Source organism: Oryctolagus cuniculus, chromosome 1 (assembly GCF_964237555.1).
Source record: "Oryctolagus cuniculus chromosome 1, mOryCun1.1, whole genome shotgun sequence".
Classification (NCBI taxonomy): domain Eukaryota; kingdom Metazoa; phylum Chordata; class Mammalia; order Lagomorpha; family Leporidae; genus Oryctolagus; species Oryctolagus cuniculus.
In genome coordinates this window covers 150045844-150071356 of record NC_091432.1, presented here as the reverse complement: position 1 = coordinate 150071356, position 25513 = coordinate 150045844, and positions in this window count along the sequence as shown.

Below are 25513 nucleotides of genomic sequence, written 5' to 3'. Positions count from 1 at the left end.
AGTCTTTCTGATGTGCAGTCGGGGATGAACATCAGTGTTCTAAATATTTATCGATGAGAACTAGGAGGTTTGGGGAATTTTATTGTAAGACAGCTTATTTGCAATGAAAAAGAAAATGTCCTAATCAATATCTTAAATTTTGCATATTCTCAGTGTTGATGTAGATCAATTCATTTAAAATATTTTCTTAGGGGTGGGCATTTGGAGCAGTGGTCAAACTGCTGCTTAGGATGACCACATTCCACATTGAAGTGATTGAGTTTAACTCCTGGCCCTGCTTCTGATTCTAGCTTCCTGCTGTAATACTCACTTTGGGAGGCAGCACGCGATGCCTCCCATTGGGGAGACTCTGGGTTCCTGGCTCCTGACTTTGGTCGGGTTGAGCCCTTATTCTTGTGTGCATTTGGGGAATGAACCAGTGGATAGGAGAGATCTCTTGCTGTGTGTCTACTTCTCTCTCTCAAATCAATAAAACAAAAAGTGCCAATTTCATCAAGCAGATGTTTTCCTTTGTCAGATTATCTCAAAATATTTTTAATAAATTACAGTAATCAGTGATTTGGGCAATACATGTAACAATAGCATTCATTGCTTTTTAGTTTTTTTTAATATTTATTTATTTGAAAGATAGAGTGAGAGAGTGGGAAGCCTCAACAATATTCATTTTCACACTGATATAGAATTTAAAAAATTCCTTGCTTATTTAAAAGGAATATAGATTTTTATCTACCTTTACGTGTGAATTGATAGTTTTAATATTCCTTCAATTATTTAAAAATTGGTAAATATCCTTTGAATTTTCCTCAACTCTACTTTTTCTTCCATATGGAATATTCTGCTGTTAACTAACATCTTGCGCCTAATTTTCATAGTGGAAAAGCTACCATAAATAGCTTTCCAAAAGGAGATATTCTTAAACTTGTTCATTATAATGGTGTAATATCTCAAAAACCCTCTTTAAGTTATCAAATTGGCTTACTTGCTTTCTGTTGACTTGATTATTTCTATGAAGAGAAACTGGGATGCTGGGAAAAAGTGTTGCCAAATGGAGATACTGTGAGAAGGAGCTCTTATTTTCTCCTAAGGGCATCTCATTAAGCAGATAGCTTCCTGAGAACTCAGCCTTCAGCGTTCTGGAGAAATGAATGCAATGCTCTTTTGAAATTGTCTAGTTTATTCTTCATTACAGATTTTCTTTAAGTGTGAGAAATTTGACTCAATTAAAGAATCTTCTAATTGCATTTTTTTTAATGTGGAGTTGCATGGGCACTAAACAGGCTACCCAATCTAGGCATGAGGGTGTCATGTCATGCAATGGGAATCCATTCTACATTTTTAAATTCTAGGATGTAATGAATGATGAGTGAAAGAAAAAGATGACTGAACAGATACATATGAATGTCACCAGGGCTGCTACGTAGATAGCTTTCTTAATTGGGTGTTGCGTTGTTTACCTGATTCTCTGCAGAAGCAGACGCCTCTCAAGAGCTCCTCCATGACTTTCATCTGAAGCACCAGCAGTAGAGAGGAGCTTGTTCTGCCTTTTAAGAAAAGGCAAAAAAAGCCCTTCCCTGGAATGGCCTAGGGAGCCAATCTAAGTGCAAATATTGGGAAGGGTCATACATATGGCATTGTAGAACTTTGTGGCAGAGAGCATATGATCCACCAAATTCTGCATTGATTGCCCTATGTTGTCCCTTCTGCTTGCAATGAGAAAAGGATCAGCACCATTTTGGGGCAGGAAAATGTGAATACATGTCTGCCAACTATAGACTGAAGGAGTGCTAAGCCCACAATTACCAAATTCCCTCTCTTTCTCTAACATTACCACCAAGAAGCCCACATGTCCCAGGAGCCAGGAGCTTCATCTAGGTCTCCCACGTGAGCAATAGGAGCCCAAACACTTGGGCCATTTTCCGCTGCTTTCCCACACCACCAGCAGGGAGCTGGATCAGAAATGGAGTAGCCAGGTCATGAACCAGCGCACAAATGGGATGTTGGCATTGCAGGTGGAGGTTTTACACTCTATGCCACAATGTCGGTCCTTATAAAGTTTATCTTAACTCTTCTTTGCATAAAATGATTCTAACTCTCTCTCTCTTTCAATATATATTGCTTTTTGTAAATCATATGAAATAACTGTAGCAACAATTTATTTGTAGCCATTAATCCCTTCCTCTTGAGCTAAGCCTCAGTTTGCTTGGGAAAAGATTACAAGGAGGCCAAGGAGGAAGTCCATGTGGTTCGTGTCCAAGGAAGGCATGCTGCTAATGACTTTCCTGGGCTTGAATGAAATAATTGGGCTCATTAAGTTGCTTTTCAGTCATCTTTTCTTTAGTCTAAATAACCCTTGGGTTAATTAGACTTGGTTTCTGGCCTTGGAAAATTTTTCTATGTGTGGTTAGTAATGGAGAAAATGGTCATACATATACTAATTAAATTTTCAGTTTTGAAAATGATAGGAATGCATGGTACCTGCAAATCAATAACCCATGTGAAAGTAATATATTCTTTCAATAACTGTAAATATTAGATCATAATTGAGATATTTCTGTTTCACATGTCAAAATAGTTCGTCCTGGCTATATATGTTGTTCATTAGCAGATGGAATCGTGTAATACAGTCACTGCTCAGTCCTGCTTCCACATGTATCTGGCTTTGTGTTATAAATAACATCATCTGTAACTGATTGCAGGAACAATTGAACAAGAATCCCAAATCACTCTAATATCCATTGAGATTAGGAACAACTGGTGAAATGAGTAAGAAAGTAAACTAGTGTCAGAAACGGAATTTTGATACTTTACTTTTTAAATTAGCAAAATCACTTCAGATAAATCAGATAGTCTCTCCGGACTTTGGTTTTCTTATCCACATAGTAGGGACGATAATACTTTCTCTGTTCAGTTTCAAGTATAATTTTGATACTCCAAAAATGAATGCATTGCAGATGTGTTCCATAAATTATGAAGAGTAAAATTATAGTATTTTTATTATTACTATGAACTCATAAACATGATTCAGTTACACTTCTAATCATTTCATTGCAATATAATCAAGTAAGTTAAATGAATATTTAGTAAATTGTCTACCTAGGTATCAGTTCCTAATGAAGATCAAAATTCCCAATGGGGTGATTTTTCTGCCAGACAGTATCTCCTTTCCACGCTGATGTTCCATGGTTGCAGAAATAAGAAGCATCACAACATTTTGATAAACTTCTTTTCTTTGATCCCATTCTGGGCACAGTGGAAGTCGCGATATTGTCCAAATTGCTGTTGTCAACTGATTCTTTTCTCCTCATTTCAAGACTGTTACCTCCTTAAGAACTCTGCACCTGCGTCAAGATACTGCAGAAGACAGAGGCAGGAAAGAGGTATAGAACAGGAGGCTACTTCATACTCTGTGTTTAGATGGGTCTAGATTTTATCCTTGACTGCTATCTTCTAGTTCTGTGAACTTGAGTAAGTTTTGTGAATTTGAGCTCTATGGAGTCCCTACTATTGCAGACATTTTGATTAGAGCAGAGAAGGCTAGCATCAGAAAGAGAAAGAAAAAGGAAAAATCCCCTCCTTAAAGCCCTGCAGGGAAAGCCAAAAAGCAGGGGCACAATGATTTTATCTTCGGTGTTGCTTTGTAGTTAAGCCAGCCCAGTGCCTGGCAGAAAAACCATCAGCTGAGGGTAATGAATATTGCCATTATCCATTGTTTCAGAAAAGCAGAGACATAAGCCAAGGGACACTAACCCATGTGCTCAGTCTAAGCAGGTTGGGCAGTGGTTGACCTTGCCTTATCTATACTTTCCTGTTCTTAGAGTCCTCTGCTGGAGGAGAGCAAGGAGTTCCTCTGTGTACATAAAGTTCTTGAAAAGTCTGCCATTGACCTTAGCCATCCCTGATGTTGGTTTTTTTCTGTGAATATGGCTTTGGGTTTTCTCCAGGTCTGATAGGGCACAATTCCAGATCACGATTTCAGAGTTCATCTGGGCAGCAGGGAGCTCCCTGGGTTATGTTCAGAAACATCTCAGTCTCCTGAGAATCTGCCCAACTGAGATTCCTGGGAAATGGGCCAGACTCCTTTGGGTTTTTTCTGGTCTTGCGGGGGAAATCAGTTTTGAGCCAGAACCTATTCAAGATGAGAGGTTAGTAGAGGTTGGCCCAAACATTAGCAAGCTCTCCCAACCATGGATTTCTTTTGTAGGTTCATGATATCAAAATTAACAGGAAATGCATATTTTTAACTCACAGAAATTTATCCACATAATAAGAAATACTTAACATTTTAAAGGAAACCAACATTTCTAGTGTACTGATACTGATAGCAGTATATCATGTTATCAGAAGATTCTGCAAAATTATATCTTAAGTGTCCTTGTTTGTTTTTAAAATTTATTTATTTGAAAAGCAGAGAGCGAGATAGAGAGAAAGGGAGAGAGAGAGAATTTTCTATCTACTGGTTCACTCCCCAAGTGGCTGCAATAGCTCAGGCTGGGCCAGAGCAAAGCCAGGAGCCAGGAACTTCACCTTGGCCTCCCACATGGGTGGCAGGGGCCCAAGTACTCATGCCACCATCCACTGCTTTCCCAGGCACATCACAAGGGAGCTGGATTAGAAGTGGAGCAGCTGGGACTTGAACCAGCACTCATATGGGATGTGAGTGTTGCAGGCAGTGGCTTAGCCCAATTGCTACAATGCCGGTCAAAATCTACTGGTCTAAAACCTACATGTATTCGTACTTTTAGCAAAAACAAAAACAAAAACAAAAAACAAAAATATCTTCTCCAATAAAAGAGAATTGAGTCATAACTTCAAAGTGGAAGAAGGATTGTTTGTGCATTTTTCCACCAATATTTTCAAACCTGACCTCAAACTTGTCTGGTTTTTGTTAACTAAAGGCAGTCATCTACATCCCTATGTGCTCAACATTGCAGGTACAGAGGGATTTTGACTTGAGGGATTTATTTTCCCTTGTGGCTAATTAAGACTACATCATGGGCCCACCTCTTGTTATAGGTTCTAAGAGTTTCAAAAGAAACATGCAACCTATATGGAATCACCTGCCACACCATAGCCCCCATTTATCTATGCCTCATGGAGATACATTCTAAACAATCCACAAACCTGAGCTACTTAGGACTGTGCCACCTGACAGATTCTATGCTGGACTAGATTGTTGTTGGGCTCCTGGTCCCGCTCCTTGGCCCATCTGTATACTTTTTTTTTTTTTTTTTAACAGGCAGAGTGGACAGTGAGAGAGACACACAGAAAAAGGTCTTCCTTTGCCTTTGGTTCACCCTCCAATGGCTGCTGCGGCCGGCGCACTGTGCTGATCCGAAGCCAGGAGCCAGGTGCTTCTCCTGGTCTCCCATGCGGGTGCAGGGCCCAAGCACTTGGGCCATCCTCCACCGCACTCCCGGGCCACAGCAGAGAGCTGGCCTGGAAGAGGGGCAACCAGGACAGAATCCGGCGCCCCAACCAGGACTAGAAACCGGTGTGCTGGCACCGCAAGGCAGAGGATTAGTCTATTGAGCTGCAGCTCCGACCCCCATCTGTATACTTGTACAATTGACTTTCAGCTAAGAATTCAGCCAGGTCAGTTTAGCAAGAACCCCTACCCTTATTTATCTGATCACCTTTATATCTGAGCACCTCTTCCTCCTCTATCCTCTAGGTGATGTCTCATCACTCTGGCTTGACCCCTACAAGAATTCTATTAAGAGTTTAACCAGCACTCCCCCTAACCCTTGATGCTTCTCTTAGTAATTTTCCATTCACTGGCTCCTACTCTGCTTTTTGGCTCCGATTCCCATTTGTTCACTCTGTCTTAGGGAGTTGAGCCCAATCTCTGTCCCCCACTGAAGAATCCCATCGGAGTGATTCCTATAACCATCACAGTGGTCCTGAACAGAGTCTGCCTTACCACTCTAACAAGTATCATTGCAAACTATTTTTCTTGAAAGCACGCATGTGGTGACATCATCTCAATATCTTGCTTGTAGGTTGGAAAAGCTGTAAAAGTGTTTGAATCAAAATAGTGGCATTTGGTTGAAAACGCTTCCTGTCTCTCCCTGCTCATTTTTCATTTTCCCGGAGGGCCCTCCCTGTCGGGCCCCCACCTTCTCCCCTCCTCTGCTATTCCTTGATCCTCCCCCTCATCTCTGCTCCTGACAGGAAGGGGTGCCGTCACCGTCACCAGGCCAATACATCAAGCTGTGACACCAGCAAAGACTCATTGCCTCTGACAGACGTCAATTTAAAAGGCAAGAGAAGATTTCGACGCAGGGGTGAGGGACGTGTATGGAATTCGTCATCGTTACCCTGAAGCGACGTGGGCTCGCTCTAGCTGTTCCCTCATCAGGCTCCTCATGATGATGCCCCGAGGATCACCCCCATCACTCTAAATAGTAATGACACAGTCGATGGATAGGTTAAAATGATGAGCAGGAGGGACAGGCCTATCCAAAGTAAATAGACTGAATTAGAGGCATTACAACAGTTAATATGTCAGGTCCCTGTAGGGACACCATAGATCCTGTGTGGTCTATTTCCCCTGCATATTGAAATTGATTGTGCCTTGGGCTATGGCAGGGTTGTGGGGGAGGGGAGCTGAAGATTCATCCTTCTAGCCACTTGGATTAAAGAAAGCAGACAGTGTAATGTGGAATGGTTTGCTCTGAAGGTGCAGGGAATCAAATTTAATAGAGAAATGGTGCATAAGGAAAGCGGCCATGGGTCTTAGCCAGTGTCTCCCACAGCCACACCATCCAAGGAGTACAAATAAGGTCATGCTCCTGTCCAAATCAAATTTCTCTGGCTCAGGACTATCTGAAACTGCAGGAACTATATCTTCCTTTTCTTATTCTCACCTGGTCAACTGGTGCAAGGAGAGCTCAGGAAATACTTCTCACGTTTATGAACACAGTCTTGTGGCCACCATCTAAGGCTCTCTTCTGAGGATGTCTCTCGAGGTAGGCTGCCGACTCTTGAGCCAGTCTCTGATGTCAGATACGAAGGGTGCCATTGTCACTGTGGTGCTGCTGGTAATACCCTGTCTTCTCTACTACCACAGAGCCTCGAGTTAATTCTCTAGTACCTGGTACCAATGTTGTGATGCAGTTGGTGCCTTTTTAGATTCAGAACAGATTCAATGCCATACTTTAATGGAAGTAATCTTTGTTTCCACTCCCTCGTTATTGCTACTCTTCCAAGAAATAGTTATGGGTGTGTAATGAATGTGTCAGAGGATCACTGGGGTCACCCTTGCTTCCCTGGTTCAGGTTCTCCTATGTGTACAGCATTAAGTAAGGGCCGAGCACCTGAGACTGATGTCTGTCCACGTGACAGCAGATAAGCAAGTCCATGCAGTAGAGGAAGAAGCAGATTAACACTCCGTGGGGAGTAAGGCAGCTGGCTGTACAGAGGGAGGGCGTAAACTGTAATGCAGTTGCAACAGAGGCTGTCTCTGATCACAGCGGGAGATCTGGAGTTGGGCTGGCCCTTCAGAGCTGTTTGCAAGTGAGGCAAAGGGCCAGGATTTTTATTCCCATACCATACAGTTAATGGGTGTGGGTTGGCCCCACATCCATTTACTTAAGTGAAGTGGTTTTTTTCAACATTGGGTAAGACACAAGAAAGAATTTTTGGGGGGAATGATCTGTAGCCAACTCTTGTGCCACTGGCAAATTAATGCATTGGTCTTTAAAGATTTTCCCTTGGTGCACGTTGAACCACTTGGCCTTTCTTTTTCCCTGTAAACCTGTTTATTGACTTTAGCCCAACACTTTTCTTAGGCTAAATTATTTTTTAAAATTTCTATTTATTTTATCTATTTGAGAGAGAGAGAGAGAGAGAGAGAGAGAAAGAGAAACCTCACATCCACTGTTTATTACCCAGATGCTCCCAACATCCAGAGGTGAAGCCAGGATTTAGGAACTCAGCTCAGGTTTTCCATATGGATGACAGGGACCCAGTGATCTGGGTCATCACTGTTGCCTCCCAGGGTCTGCATTAACAGGAAGCTGGAACCTGGAGTGGAGCTGGGACTCCGCCTTAGGTGCTCTGATATGAAATGCAGTCATCCTGAGCAGTGTCTTAAGCACTGTACCAAGCACTCACTCTCTGAATCTTTTTTGAAGGAGATCATCAAACCTTTGGAAAGCCTTTCTCTAGAGTTGTGCTTGATGCCTTGGATATATTAACATGGGAAAAACATGCAAGCGAGTTTAGGGTTGTTAGTCATGAGATTAGTTTTTGATGGGGTAACTTGGGATGCCACCTGATAGCCTATGGGAGAGGTTGAGTAGGCATAGGACATGTGTGTTTTGGGTTCACTGGCAAGGTCTGGGTTGGACTTCTGAATTCACAGGTATATAGTTTGGAAATGACATTTAAGGCCATGAGATTAAATGAGACAATCAGGGAAATGGGTATGGATGAGAAGGGAAGAAGTCCAACACCCTAACCTAAGGACTAAGGAGATGACCAGACACAGAAAAAGCACTCTGGGTGCTGTTTTCCTTCTTAGGATGAGCTCACTGCCCCAGGAGGCATCCATGGGGCAGTGGAGAACCCCAGGAAGCCTCAGTCTGTCTTCTTCCTTCTTTTCCTAATGACCACTGTTTTCTACTTCAGCTTCTTGGCCATTTCATGTAGACCTACTTCCCCTTACATTTCTATCAAATGTTGAACACTAAGCTTAAAAACACTGTAAGCTCCAGGGAGTGATGGAGGACCAAATCTAAGATGGCTTTCCTGGCACAAATGAACTGTTTTGTATGAGATTTATATTCATCAATGGAAATGGAAAAGGCACACAAGAGCTAGCTTCTGTTGACAGAGTCCATCAAACTCTGATGACTTAATTCAAGTTAAGAAGAAAAAGAAAATTTATACAGATGGTGAGCTTTTAATTTCCGGTTTGGAGGAAGCTTGTTTTAGAGCAGTTAGAGACAAGATGACATTCAGAAATAAGCAGGTGAAATGGAAGATTGAAAACTACATGTTAACATCCATGGCAGGACATGTTTGTACCCTATCAGATGACATTTCCAGGTCATTTAGAAGAACTCACCAAGGGATGTCTTCTTTTGGAAAAAATTATGGCAAGGGTTGTGGCATTTTATCAATTAAATAATTAATTAAATTAATTAGTAGGCCCAACTGGGGAGTAGGGGGAATTTAATAAACAAAAGATGTGAGATTGTAATAATTAGTGTTTCTAAGGCAGGAATGAAAATTTGAATTTTTATGAGAAATTTCTCCAATGGAAAGTATTTATCAACTATTTCAAACAGCTTTCAGCCACAGCATATGCGCGCGCACACACACACACACACACACAACTTATATTTACCACTCATATGCACACATCTGTGGAAACATTCATGTTGAGAGCAGACCGTATTTTTTTTTTTGGTAATAAGATTTCTTGTCTAAAAAATAATAAAGACAATTATGAAACAGAAAAAATCCATTAGCTTGTGTCACATTGTTTCAACTGTGGAATTTTAAGAATTAACCTTGAAATTGATTCAAGAACAATTTTTATGGCACAGGAGTCATCTTCTTACGATTGAACCAACAAGTCAATAGCTACATTTTCTATGTCTGTGAAAGGCTCATCTTAACATTACACCAAATTTAACATAAAACAAAGTAGGGATCCTGAACTAAGTGTGAGTTGACTCAGAGCTCATGAGCTGTCCCTATCCATTCCTGGACACCTCAAGCATTTGCTCTGGAGAAGTCTGCAATTCTCATGGGCTCTCAGCCATGTTTGGGCCTAGCCCGCATTTTACCATCTCTAAAAAGGCTCCTACTGCGTAGCGCCATTATGCAACTATACCCCTCTGGGATCCTGTGAAGCAGCTGGGATTTTTCCCTCAGAAGCTTGATTTAAAAATTCTTCTAAACCAACCAGGTTGTCCTGTCCATCCTTCCGTGGTTCTTGGAAGCACTTGGATAAATTGCCCTGAGCAGCTGGGCTTGCCAAGTCCCCTAGGATGCAAGCGGGTGGCCCAGCCGTGTATCCTTGGCCCTGGGAAAAAGCCAGGCAGCCCCACTGAACATCCTACTGCTTCATAAGCAGCTGAATGTCCCATTCACTTACTGTCAGCCCTAGAAATAGCTGGATAGCAACTCAGCATCTCAGCCCACATAGGCCCTGGGAGGCAGATGGTGTCCTCATCTATCTACTCTCAGCCCTAGGAAGCAACTGTGCAATATACCTAAAGTAACTTGGCCACCTGGAGCCCTTAGAAGCAGACTAGTAACACTGCCACCCCTCATCAGCCAAGGGAAGCAGCTGGGTTCCTAGAAGGTCACATGTGAATCTTGGACAATGGCAGTTTCTGTATCTGAGCTCATCAATGCAGTCTGGCCCATACGTGGCTCTCAGACACTGACAAGTACCCTGTCTCACTATGAGGCACATCATGGCACATCAACCTAGGCATGTGACCCATAGGAAAAGACTGGTACCTCACATGCACGCACGCACGGATGGGCATTCCACGCCTCACTCATTAGGGAATACACTCTGCCTAGAGGAGCCATATCTGAACTGGGGGTGAAATCCCACAAATCCTGCAATCTAGGCACTCGGACCCTCTAGACACTGACACTGGCAATGTTGATTATAAGATAAGAAGGTACACAGACACTACACAGAATGATATACCTGTAATGAAAGCCAATGCTGTCTATCCTACAAACACCCTGGGGCACATTGCCAGAAGAAAGTCTTTCACTATGCAAGCCATCCTATAAAATTCGTAGAAGGGAATGATCAACTCAATACAGAAACATGAATGTAGAAGCACAGATGAAGAAAATATGGCATCTCCAAAGAAATACAATAATGTTCTTTTTAAAAAACAGCATTTATTTACTTGAGAGTCAAGGTTACAGAGAGAGGGAGAGACCAAGAGAAAGATCTTTCATCCTCTGATTCATTCCTTAAATGGCCTCAATGGCTGAGGCTGGGCCAGGCTGAAGCCAGGAGCCAGGAGTTCCTTCAAGTCTCCCATGTGGGTGCAGGGACCCAAGTACTTAAGCCATCTTCTGATGCTTTCCCAGACATATTATCAGGAACCTGGATCAGAAGTGGAGGAGCTGGAGACTCAAATCGGGAGCCATGTGGGATGCTGGCATTGCTGCAAGAGGCTTTACCCATTATACCACAATGATGACTCCAAAGAAATACAGCAATGCTCTAGCAATAGACCTTAAAGGAAAGGAAATTCTCAAATGGCCTGAAAAATAATTGAAAATAATGATTTTAAAGGAAATCTAATGAGATGCAAGAGACTAAGACCAGATGATATTAGACTATTCATGAAATCAATGAGAAATTCATGAATGAGATAAAGATCATAAAAAGAACTAAACAGAAATCCTGGAGCTAAATAACTCAATAAATGAAATATAAAATACAGTGGAGAGCTTCAATAGCAGAATAGATCAAGCAGAAGAAAAAAATGTTTGAGCTCAAAGACAGGAATTTTGAAATAACCCAATCAGACATGAAAAAGAAAGGAAAAAAATTTAAAGAATGAAGAAAACCTATGAGATTTATGGGATGCCATTAATGAGATAAAGGAGATGAGGGAAAGACATTGAAAACATGCATAACAAAATAATTGCTGAAGATGTAAACTTGGGAAAGATCTGGACATGTGGGTCAAGGGAACTCAAAGCATCTCTAATAGTTTCAACTATAAAAGATTCTCTCCAAAGCTTATTATATCAAACTGTCAAAAGTTCAGTACAAGGACAGAATTCTAAAAGCAATAATAGGAAAACAATGAGTCATGTTCAAATAATTTCTCAGTACTGTGGCAACAGACTTCCCATCAGAAATTATACAGGCTAGGAAAGAATGGAAACATACATCTGAAGCCCTGAAAGAAAACAAACAAAAAGCCGGACAACGAAGAATACAACAAAGCTGTTTTTCAGAAATAAAGGAGAAATAAAACCTTTACAAGAAAAGCAAAAAGTTGGAAATTTACCACCCTTACAAACTGTCCTTACAAAAAATGCTTAAGGGAGTCCTGCACTTGAAGGAAAAATATGCTACCCACCATCATGAAAACACATGGAAGTACATAACTCATTATTAGAGAAGAAACACAAAAAGGAAAGATATGAGACCCAAATATCATCAATGCAGGAAGTAATAAACAAAGGGGTCAAGAGAGGAAAGGAATTAAGATTATGCAAGGCAATAAAAATTATTAAAATTCTATAAACATGTCTTTGCTCATCAATAATATCCTTTAATGTAAATGGATTAAATTCTCTATTTGAAAAGATATAACCTGGCTGAAAGGATTTTTAAAAACCCGAAACCTAATGATATGATGCCTATAAGAAACTTACTTTACCAGTTAAGACATATATACACTGAAAGTCAAGGAACTGAACGAAAGATATTACACAAATGAAAACCGAAAGTGAGCAGTAATAGTTGTACTTAGATAAAGTAGGTAATCAGTTGAAAACTGTAATGACAGAACAAGAAGGTCACTGTATAATGATAAAAGAATCAATTCAATATAAGGAAATAACATTTATACACATATGCACCCAATGCTGGAGCACAAAGTTGACAAACCTCTAGCAAGACTATTCAGGAAAAAATATCAAAGGCCAAATTCAGCATGAATAAATTAGGAACGAAAAATGAAGTGTTACAGCTAATACCAGAGAAACATAAAAGATCATTAGGGATGATCAGAAACAGTTCTAAGCCAACAAATTCAATAACCTAAAAGAAATGGATAAATTCCTCAACACATATAACCTACCAAAATTGACCCATTAACACATAGACAACCTGAACAGACCATAAAAGCCTAAAAACTGACACACAAGCCTATTGAAAAAGACAGATAACCCTGAAAGAAATCCCCATGTTTACAACTGACTGGTATTTGACAAAGTCACCAAAAAAAATACATTGAGGAGAATATCCTCAGGAAATTGTGCTGGAAAAACTGGATATCCTACCATAGGGGAAAGAAACTAATCCTTTATTTCTTACTGTATTCAAAGGTTAACTCTGATGGAACAAGGACGTAAGCCTCAACCATCTTAGCTCCTTGCCTAAAAGTAAATCAAATTTCCTGACGGATTTCCTTACCCTGCATTCTTTCAAGAGACAATTTCAGTCCCACACCTGCCACTCTTCCCCTCTCCACCCTCTGCATTCTTTCCTGGGTTTGAAAACCTGTGGAAAAATCTGTAAGAAGAAATTCACCTCCGCCCACTGCTCGCCTACCCTGCTCTCCAACCCCCATCCTGACCCTCAGCCCACCCCATGCTAAATAAGACCCAGCCTTCTGGACACCCGGACTTCTGCCACGTTTTGGTCTGTGTACACGCTCGCAGCTGAACCACTCTGTGAGTTTATTTTTATTCTTGAATAAATTCATTTTGGCTGTGTGTTTGTATACTGTCTCCTTTCTGTTCTGCTCTTTTCCTTGCAAACTCAAAATGGATCAAAGACATAAATGTAAGACCTGAACCTTTAAACTACTGAGGAAAACACAGGAAAAAATGCTTCAGGACATTGGTCTGAATGAAGATTTTTTAAAAATATGACCCCAAAATCACAGGCAACAAAAGCAAAAAATTAATCAATGTGATTACATCAAAGTGAAGAGCTACTGCACAGCAAAGGAAACAATACTATGAAGAAACAATCTAGAAAATAGGAGAAAATATTTCATTAGTGATTAGTATCTAAAATATATAAGGAACTCAAACAACTCAGCAGCAAAAATAAACCCAAATGATTTGACAGAAAAATGAGAAAATTACTTAAGTATGTATTTCTCAAAAAATATGCAAAGGACCAACTAGTATTTGAAAAAATCCTCAGTGTTACCAATCATTAAGGGAATCCAACTCAAAATCATGAAATATTATTCCACATATTATACAATAACTGTGAATGAAAAGACAGAAAGAAAACAAATACTGGCGAGGAGGCAGAGAAAGGGGAGCTCTCATACATTATTTGTGGGAATGTAAGTAATTGTAATAGAAAACAGTATGGAGTTTCCTCAAAAAACTAGAAATAGAACTTCCATATGACCTAATAGTTCCACTGCTGAGTATATATTCCAAGGAAATGAAATCAGTATGCCAAAGAAACATCTGTACTTGAATTATTAAAAATAATTAAGATATGGATTCATCCTATGTACCCATTGGCAAAATATGTGAATATTATCTAGTCATAAAAATATTGAAATTCTGTAGTTTGCAATAACATGGGTAGAATTGGAGGATATTATGTGGTGTGAAATATAAGATGGACATAGAAAGACAAATAGCTCTGTCCTTAGTGTGCTGTACATTGAGATTTAATGCTATAACTAGTACTCAAACAGTATTTTTCACTTTATGTTTCTGTGTGGGAGCAAACTGTTGAAATCTTTACTTAATGTATGCTAAAGTGATCTTCTGTATATAAAGAGACTCAAAAATGAATCTTGATGTGAATGGAAGGGGAGAGGGAGTGGGAAAGGGGAGGGTTGCGGGTGGGAGGCACGTTATTGGGGGGAAGCCATTGTAATCCACCATAAGCTGTACTTTGGAAATTTATATTCATTAAATAAAAGTTTTTTAAAAAAGAAAGACAAATACTACATATTCTCACTTATATGTATAAGCTAAAAGTTGACCTCAGAGAGGTAGACCATAGAACAGTGATTACCATAGCCTGACAAAGTATGAAGGAAAGGGGGATGGAGAAAGGATGGTTATTTGTACAGGGATGCAGTTAGATGGGAGGAATAACTTGCAATTCTGTAGCACAAATACGGTTGGTAACAATTAACTGAATATTTCAAAAATCTAGTAGAGAGGCTTTTGAATGTTCCTAATGCAAATAAAGGGAAAATGTCTGAGGTTACAGCTATTCCAATAATTTTTATCTGATTATTACATGTTGTACATAGGCACTGAAAGTCATACTATGTGTAATTCTTATATGTCAATTAAAAATAAGTTAAAAGTTGACTACTAAGTTAAGTATACTGTGCATTACATTATTAAATACCTTTTGATTTTCTTCTTCAGCAGTTCCAAAATAAATTTATGAATAATCTCTTTATTATCTCACCTCATATTAATTTATAGTTTGTTTATATCAAAAACAAGTTTATAGGCCGGCGCCGCGGCTCACTAGGCTAATCCTCCGCCTTGCGGCGCCGGCACACTGGGTTCTAGTCCCGGTCGGGGCGCCGGATTCTGTCCCGGTTGCCCCTCTTCCAGGCCAGCCCTCTGCTGTGGCCAGGGAGTGCAGTGGAGGATGGCCCAGGTGCTTGGGCCCTGCACCCCATGGGAGACCAGGAAAAGCACCTGGCTCCTGGCTCCTGCCATCGGATCAGCGCGGTGCGCCGGCCGCAGCGCGCTGGCCGCGGCGGCCATTGGAGGGTGAACCAACGGCAAAAGGAAGACCTTTCTCTCTGTCTCTCTCTCTCTCACTGTCCACTCTGCCTGTCAAAAAAAAAAAAAAAAAAAAAAAAAACAAGTTTATAGCCAAGTGAAAAACAAATATGCTCTAAAATACACATTGAGAAACCTAACTTTCTCCCTACAAAGTGTTCTCATGATAAAGAGGAAATCCATCAGAAAAATGCAAACATTTTAGATTATAAGTAGGAGTACAATGTGTGGAAAAATGTAGAATGGCAGAATATACAAAGTTCTCTAGGTGAGAGTACATGTTTGATTGAGACAAGAAAATGTAAGAAAAATTAAAAATATTTGTAATAGCTTGCACAACTGATTGAATAAAGAAAAAGTATTATTAGGTTGAGGGGTAATATCAACAAGGATACTCCAAGATAGGACTTGTTTGGGATGACCAGAAAGTAGGCAAACACTGGATTTTTTTGGATATGTGAGCTAATTAGACGTGTGACCTAATTCTTGTTCTTCACTAATAACCATTTGTGTGAAGTTGGCTATGTAAATTAATTTCCCGATTCTCATACCCAACTGTCAGAAATAAGAACAATATAAAAATGGAGTATTTAATTATTGCTCTCTCATAAAAATGTATATTACTTTTTGTTTCCATGGAATCTTTAATTATAAGAGGGAAGAGAAGTCAATTTGGAAAAATAATCAACAGTCTTATTGCCTGAGATCAAATCTCTTTTCATTTTGTTCTGTCCTGTTTTGTTCATGATCATATATACTTTTATATAGACTGATAATGATACAAATAATTGTTATTTTATTTTATAAATAAAAATAAAAAATAAAGATCACAGGAGGCTGATATCATAATGAATAAAATACAGACTTAGAAATTATCATCTGAACAGTTTTGGAGGTTATAAATTGCTCATAAATTATATCAATACATTCATATTACAAAACAAATAATTATAGAAGAATATACATATGTACTTAAATGGGAATTAAAAGATGTTTATTTTGATGCAAAAAGTTTTTGAAATCCATACATAGTTTTTTATAATATACATTTTTCATGAACTTTTTGAAGGCACTTTGTAGAGACGACATGAAAGAGACACACACAATAGAGTTATTCTCTACAATAGACTGTCCTTTCTATTTATATTTTTTTAAAGATTTATTTTATGTTTTTGAAAGAGTTACACAGATAGGTAGACAGAGAGAGAGAGAGAGAGGTCTTCCATCTGCTGGTTCATCCCTCAATTGGCCACAATGGCTGGAGCTGCACCAATCTGAAGCCAAGAGCCAGGAGCTTCTCCCAGGTCTCCCATGTGGGTGCAGGGGCCCAAGCACTTGGGCCATCTTCTACTGCTTTCCCAGGCTCATTAGCAAGGAGCTGGATCAGAAGTGGAGCAGCCAGGACTTGAACTGGTGCCCTTTTGAGATGCTGGTGCTTCAGGCTGGGGCTTTAATCCATTGCTCCACAGCGGCCCTTGTCCTGTCTTTTATTCCTCTTCAAGGACTATGTCAGTTTCAATTTTGATACAAATGTTCACAGGTTTTTATGCAATAAATTCAAGTAGATATGTGAATGTGAATGAGTAAATACTTCGTTTTGCACCATTGTTATAAGGCAGCATGCACAATGTGATGACGTTTAATAAATGATGGATCACATAGACAACAGTGATCCCATAAGATTATATTGCTTAATGACATTGTGGCCCTCTTAGTTTTTGTAAATGGACTCTACAATATTTGCAGAATGATGAAATCAATTAACCACATGTTCCCAGAACCTATACTATCATGAAATGACACATAACTGTATTTGCATTTTTGTGTTACTTGTTTTTCATGCTTGCGATGTGGAGACTTTTGTTTGTCAATACATACATATATATATATATATATAGTATCACAAAACCTTAACTATCACCTTGATGACCACTTTTTAATTTTCTCCAAATTTTTTGTTGTAAAAATGTTACAAGAATAGTTATTACACATATATCATTTTAATATGAGATTATAATCATAGGAGAGAGCCGTAGAAAAAGACTCATTAATAAGTCATTCACATCATACATTTCAATGGTCGTTGCCAAATAACCCTCCTTATAAACCTGGCTGGTTTAATACCATAAAAATGCTAGAATGCACATTTCCTAAAAGTCTTATCAATATTAAATATTATCATCCTGTCTAACTTATTCAATTTAATGTGAAGGATGACATTTTGTTGCTATTATAATTGTTATTTCCCCATTGCTGCTAAGAATGCTACTAATGCTACTAACTTCTTACTGATTTCACTATCATCTCTTTACTTATTTGTATATTTTCACTGCTATTTTATGTAGTTGTCAGTGCTTATTTAATTCCTATCAGTTTTATATTCTTCAGAAATCCATCAAAATTTCATGTTCATCTAAGATGACCTTTTTACTTCTCAGTAACATTGCAAAATATATTGAAATGGGTTTTTTTTCCATTCAATGGATTTTAGGGTGGAGTAGTCCACTCTGTGTTAATGGCTTTGCAATGAAAATCATGATGTTGTAGCAGTGTAAATTATAGGGCAATAAGCTCAGAAGTAGTTTACACAAAAACACATGGAGATGTTCATGTATCCTTTTGGGATTACTATTACAGAGAGAGGATGAGGCTAAGAGGGTAAGCATGCGATTTCCAGGGATTGATTTGCATTCCATATTGTGTATGATTGAATATTTGAATATTTGGTTCCTTGATTATCCAAAAATAGAAAGCACCAACACTATAATAAAAATTGATGTAGAATACAAATTGAGGAATGGTATAGAACAAGTCAAGGCAGGTCTCACCCAAAACTTGCTCCAAAAAATTCCAAAAATGCAGGATATATGTGAATATTTAATGGCAGGAAAGATGTTTGAAGGCAATAACCATGTTGAAATGCAGAATTTGGTTGCTTTCAAAATACTGTTAATTGATAGTGATTGACAATTCATTGCAGCTGTCACTGGAAGACACCACAATCACCTCTGAACTAGGTCAATTTTCTAGGACAGGTAAATAATAGGATCATTTGGGTTTTTGAGTTTTCTCAATGTATTCATCCATAATCTAGGTACTCAGAGCAATCAAAAGCCTTAAAATATATTAATTTAATACATTAATAATATAATAATAAAAGTAACATTTCAGTACATTTCAAAACATGTGTTATATGTTCTTTCAAATAATCCTTTATCAAAGGTGCACACTCTGTCCTTGCACAATATGGAAACAATCCGTGGAGGTTAATGCCATTTTAGGAATTGTAGAAGTCTGAGTCCATCTCTAGGCATTTAAATTTGCAATGGAATATGGAGAGGAAAGAATATTGTATGTAAAAGTATCTAGGAACTCTGAGGCCAGAGTGCTATTTAGGACATCTGCCATACTATGAGTCTGCTGAGTATCTCACTTCCCATGTTGGATCACTCTCCCCTTTATTTATTCCATCGGTTAGTGTTAGCAGGTACTAGACTTGCTTATGTGCTCCCTTTGACTCTTAGTCCTTTCATTATGATCAATTGTGAACTGAAATTGATCACTTGGACTAGTGAGATGGCATTGGTACATGCCACCTTGATGGGATTAAATTGGAGTACCCTGGTATGTTTCTAACTCTACCATTTGGGGCAAGTCAGCTTGAGCATGTCCCAGATTATACATCTCTTCCCTCTCTTATTCCTACTCTTGTGTTTAACAGGGATCACATTTCAGTTAAATTTCAACACTTAAGAATAACTGTGTATTAATTACAGAATTAAACCAGTCATATTAAGTAGAACAGACAAAAAAACTACTAAGAGGGATAATGTATTAAGTTGTTCATTAACAGTCAGGGCTATGCTGATCAAGTCACCGTTTCCCATAGTGTCCATTCCACTTCAACAGGTTTCCTTTTTGGTGTTCAGTCAGTTGTCACCAATCAGGGGGAACATATGGTATTTGTCCCTTTGGGACTGGCTTATTTCACTCAGCATGATGTGTTCCAGATTCCTCCATTTTGTTGCAAATGACTGGATTTCGTTGTTTCTTACTGCGGTATAGTATTCTAAAGAGTACATATCCCATAATTTCTTTATCCAGTCTACCGTTGATGGGCATTTAGGTTGGTTCCAGGTCTTAGCTATTGTGAATTGAGCTGCAATAAACATTAGGCTGCAGACCTCTTTTTTGTTTGCCAATTTAAATTCCTTTGGGTAAATTCCAAGGAGTGGGATGGCTGGGTCGAACGGTAGGGTTATCTTCAGGTTTCTGAGGGATCTCCAGTCTGGCCTCAGAATAAGCCCTAAAGGCATTCGGATCTGGCTGAAAAGCCCATGAGAGTATTTCAGGCATGGAAAGCCAAGACACTCTGGCAAAAGATCTCTGTGAGTGAGATCTCAGTGGAAAGAACAGGTCTTCAAAGAAGGAGGTACCTTTCTCTGAAGGGAGGAGAGAACCTCCACTTTGACTATGACCTTGTCTAAACAAGATAAGAGTCGGAGAACTCAGAGGGCTTCCATAGCCTTGGAAACTCATGACTGGAGCATAGGGAGATTACTGATGCCATAGACAGGAGTGTCAATTGGTAAAGTCAACAACAGGAGTCACTGTGCACTTACTCCTCATGTAGGATCTCTATCCTTAATGTGCTGTGCATTGAAATTTAATGCTATAACGAGTACTCAAACAATATATTTCACTTTGTGTTTCTATGGGGGTGCAAACTGTTGAAATCTTTACTTAATGCATACTAAACTGATCCTCTGTAAAAAAAAAAAAAAAAAAGAAACTATCAACTCCCAACTTGACTCTCACTGGGATTAAACATGACAATAGGTCTGATCTGATTTCATCATCATTAAAAAAAAATCATCTATTATTTTTCACTTTATGTTTCTGTGTGGGAGCAAACTGTTGAAATCCTTACTTAATGTATACTAAGCTTATCTTCTGTATATTAAGATAATCGAAAATGAATCTTGATGTGAATGGAAGGGGAGAGGGAGTGGGAAAGGGGAGGGTTGTGGGTGGGAGGGACGGTATGGGGGGGAAGCCATTGTAATCCATTATTCGTACTTTGGAAACTTATATTCATTAAATAAATAAAAAAAAAACATTAAAAAAAAGTATCTAGGAACTCATTCATCTAATATCACCAGTATTTTATTTTTCTGGAACTTTTAAATGAGCATGGTTAGCGGCTTGGCTTTATCTATGGTCATTGCTAAAAATGTTCGCGTGTCAGGTTCTCAGAAGGGACATGTTTTTAAAATGCAGAATGCTGGGTCTTGCTTTGATTTTGTTTCAGTTGGTCTTCAAGGGGGCCTAGAGAACTTACAGTTTATAAAAAAAAAACTCTCTAGATCATGCATGATGTGTAGCAAAGTACCAGAATCACTGATTCAGAAAACCTCCTGCATTCTTCCTCATCCCTTCACTTAGAGAATATGCACCTGCTATACGTTTTTTTCACTAAAAGGTGTTGAATTTCCCTCAAAATGTTCCCAGATGCCAATTTTAGATAAATGAGGTCACAAAAATTAACCATACCAATTCTTTTTTAAAAAGATTTATTTATTTATTTAAAAGTCAGAGTTACAGGGAGAGAGGAGAGGCAGAGAGAAGGAGAGAGAAGTCTTCCATCCGCTGGTTCACTCCCTAATTGGCCACAATGGCTGGAGCTGTGCCGATCCGAAGCCAGGTGCCAGGAGTGTCTTCTGGGTCTCCCACGTGGGTGCAGGGGCCCAAGGAGTTGGACCATCTTCTACTGCTTTCCAAGGCCATAGCAGAGAGCTCAATTGGAAATGGAGCAGCCAGAATTCGAACTGGTGCCCATATGGGATGCTGGCACTGCAGGTGGCAGCTTTACCTGCTACCCCATAGCACCGGTCCCAGCTATACCAATTCTACCAAGAAATCAATGTATCACTATGGAACCTAAATGAATTTAAGGAGAATCTTTGTTCTATTTTCAACAAATGTCAGAAATACCAACATAAAACAGTTTCTCTAACTCTAATTGTCAAAAATAGGAGACATCTGAACTTTAGTAAACCCTTTGATGAAAACTTGTAAAACTAATTATTCAAAAAGACAACATAAGCTAAATTCTCCACCTTCTACATGATCATTTATGGAGTACATTGGAATTCTCTGACTAAGCCCCATAAATTTTCTTTTTTCTTAAAAGGTTTACTTATTTGAAAGGGAGAGGAGAGGAGAGGAGAGGAGAGGAGAGGAGAGGAGAGGAGAGGAGAGGAGAGGAGAGGAGACGAGGAGGGGAGAAGAGAGAGAGAGAGAAAGAGAAAGCTTGGACTCACTCTCCAAATGTGACAACTGAGCATTTGGGGCTGGAGGCTGGGCCAGTTCAAAACCAGGTGCTGGAAATGTAGTACAGAACTCCGATGTGGGTAGCAGAAGCCCAATTATTTGAACCATCACAGAATGCATATTAGGAGGAAACGAGTCGGGAACACTAGATGGATACTGAATTTAGGCACTCTAAAATAGAATGTAGGCACTTTAAGTAGTGGGTCAAATGTCTATCCCTACTTATGTATTTCCATAGCACCTTTTGTGGTTGTTAATGGAATATCTAAATTTGCCTTCAGTCTTGACACGTTTCAATTCATTTTGAAACTTGTAACAAACACAAGGGTTACTATGATCTAGATATAGTTTAAATGTGTCTCCCAAAGATCCATGTGTTGGAAGCTTGATCTGCAGCATGACAGTGTTGGGAGGCTGTGGAACTTTAAAGAGATGGGGTTTCATTGGAGGTAATTAGGTCGCTGGGGGTGCTTACCTTGGAAGGGATTAGGTTCTCAGTGGACTCCAGTATATTCTTGGGAGAGTGATTATTATAAAAAAGCAAGATTGTGCCCTTCTTGCTCTCCCCTTCCTGCCTCACCATGTGAGCTTCTCCATACCCAGTCCTGGCACTGTGACATCTTTTGCCATGAGACCCTCACTCAAGCCAAGAAGAAGCGGGTGCCAAGCTCCTGAACCTATGGAACTCAAGCTAAGTAAACCTCCTTTCTTTACAGGTACTCTTCTTCAGGTATTTTGTTACAGAAATAGAAAGCAGAATAAGATAGAATCTCACATTGTTTTACAAAATCAGTGAATGAATGTTACCAAGGGGAAAATGTGAATTTCAATACCATGGTCTTTTCACAAATCCTATGACAGAAAAGTCCTAACTGCCCAATTTTACCACTTAATTCCTTGACTAATATCTTTCAAAAGATCCTATTTTCCATTGGATGAGAATTTTCTGGTTACCTCAGAATTTGCTGACGAAATTCTCAGAGGAAGTGTACCCAAAGAACGACACTGGGTGGGAGCCATTGTCAGGGCAAGAGAAGATAGGGGTGGGATGTATCTTTTATGTTGCCTCTTGGCCTCTGCTTCCCACCTCTGCTGCAGCTTTCCCTGTATAGCTCCAGCTGCCAACAGACTTCCCCTTACTCCCAACAGCTCTGTGCCTTCCCCTAACTCCCAGGGTCATGTTGACAACTTCCCATTATCGCTGTTCTCTGGATGTCTGATCCTACCCCTTGCATGTTTCCTAAACACTGCCTACACATCTGTAAGAAGGAGAGTGATTCCAACAGTTTATGGAACCATTGAATTAAAAGATATTTTGAGACTGTAGTTGTGACACAGTTAAGTTGTCACTTCAAAGCCAGCATCCCATATTAGAGGGCTGGTTTGAGTCTACTTTGAATCTGATCCTGCTCCCTGATAATGTGCCTGGGAAGGAAGTAGAAGATGGCCTAAGTACCTGGGCCCCTGCCAACCATGTAGGAAACCAGGGAGTTTCTGGCTTCTGGCTTTGGCCTGGCCCAGACATGCTAAGGGGCCATTTGTGCAGTTAATCAATGGATGGAAGATTAATCTCTCTCTGTCTTTCTCTCTCTCTCTTACTCCGCCTTTCAAATAAATTAAAACATTTTAAAAAGGAAGTCTATTATGTGTAAAATTTTTAAGTCCATGCATGCATATTTTATATTTTAAAATATTTTATATATTATATATATTTGCATATATTTTCATTTATATATATAAAATATATATTATATAAATATTTTGTATATTTTATATTTTAAAATATTGCTTTATTTATTTGAAGGACACAATAATAGAGAGAAGGAGAGACAGAGAGATATTACATCACTGATTTATTACCCAAATGGATGAAACATCCAGAGCGGATCCAGGCAGAAACGAGGAGCACAGAACTGCATCTGGTCCCTAACATGGGTGGCAGGAGCCCAAGGACTTGGGCCATCATCTGCTATCTCCCCAGGGATATCAGCAGGGAGCTGGAATGGAAGTGGAGCAGCTGAGACCCGAGTGCATGTTCTTTATTGGGACACCAGCATTGTAGTTGACGGCTCACTGAACCATAATGCTGGCCCCCAGAGTCCTTTAGAATATGTGCTATCCACAAAAGTTATGAATACTCATATCTCTTTCATTTAAGTCTCTTCATTCAACTATATAGGTGATTTTTGTTTCTATCTGGGAATTGCTAAATAGACTGAGCTCATAAAGCCCTCTGTGGCCCAACCCTTCCTACCCTACCCACATTTCACTCCGAATTACAACTACATACTGATGCTGTGGGCGTATGCTGCTCCTCACATGGACTGTTCTTGCTCACTCTCTTCCTGGCTAATTCTTCAAGTCTCCATGCATTGGAAATGATTTGTAGATTAATATCAACTTGTTCCCTACAAACATTTGACACTTCCTAAATATTTTATGGTTGAGAATAGCACTCATGCAAAAGGCTTCATCATCAGTGTAGCCCAGGGAAGTAGCTACTGAAACTGCAGCTGAATTTGTTTTCTTGCATAACTGTTTTCATTATTTTATGTAGTAGTTATTGGACATACAAAAGCTATTTTAACCCAGTATAAGATCAGGTAAGTTTGACCATAAGCCAATTTTAGAATTTATTAGATATATTGTGAACTTTTGAAGTTTTATGAAAGTGCTCATATATTGGGGGCCTAAGGAAGGGAACATATGCTCATTACTCTAGAACTCTGTACAGTGTTTATCAGTAAAGTGAGAAAACAAGAAGTACAGTGAAGGAAACAGAATGGTTTAGAATACTGGTTATTTTTGAAAGTTTTTTTTTTTTTTTTTTTTTTTTTTTTTTTGACAGGCAGAGTTAGACAGTGAGAGACAGAGAGAAAGGTCTTTCTTCCGTTGGTTCACCCCCCAAATGGCCTCTGTGGCTGGCGCACTGTGCCTATCTGAAGCCAGGAGCCAGGTGCTTCCTCCTGGTCTCCTATGCGAGTGTAGGGCCCAAGAACTTGGGCCATCTTCCACTGCCTTCCCTGGCCACAGCAGGGAGCTGGCCTGGAAGAGGAGCAACCTGGACAGAACCGGCGACCCAACCAGGACTAGAACCTGGGGTGCCAGCACCGCAGACAGAGGATTAGCCTAGTGAGCCGTGGCGCCGGCTGCAAGTTGGTTTTAACTTGCTTGATTCTGATGAAATCTATGGGTCAGGACCAGAGAATAGTTAAACCATTGATGAGCACTATTTAGCACAGGATGTCATCAGCTGCATCTTTTTAAGTTGGTGACTCTTCAATTTGACCTAAGTTTCCATCACATTACTTTACATTGTTAGGCTGTCATTGCATTCTCTCACTCCTATTGGTTTCCTCCCTTCTTTGGGCTATCACAGCATCTCACTTCTAAGTTCTTTCCCATGCATTGTTCAGTCTTGACTCACTGAAGCACACGGAGGCTCGGAAAGCTAAGCACTTTGATGAAGGTCACAGATTCTGAAGCAGGTAGGGTTTTAAAATAATCTTTGGGGATTTTGCCATAGAATCTGTTGTTTCCTCTACTATTTCCTATTGTTCATGGGCATATCTTGATTGTAAAAAATCTGGGTAGTTGTCTTTTCCTCTGCCTCTGAAAAGAGATCAGTTTGAAAAAGAAAAGGAAGAGGTAGAATTATATGTGGGCCAAGGCAAAGAAAGCTACATCTATTTGTTTAAAGTGCCAATCATTAATGTCTGGC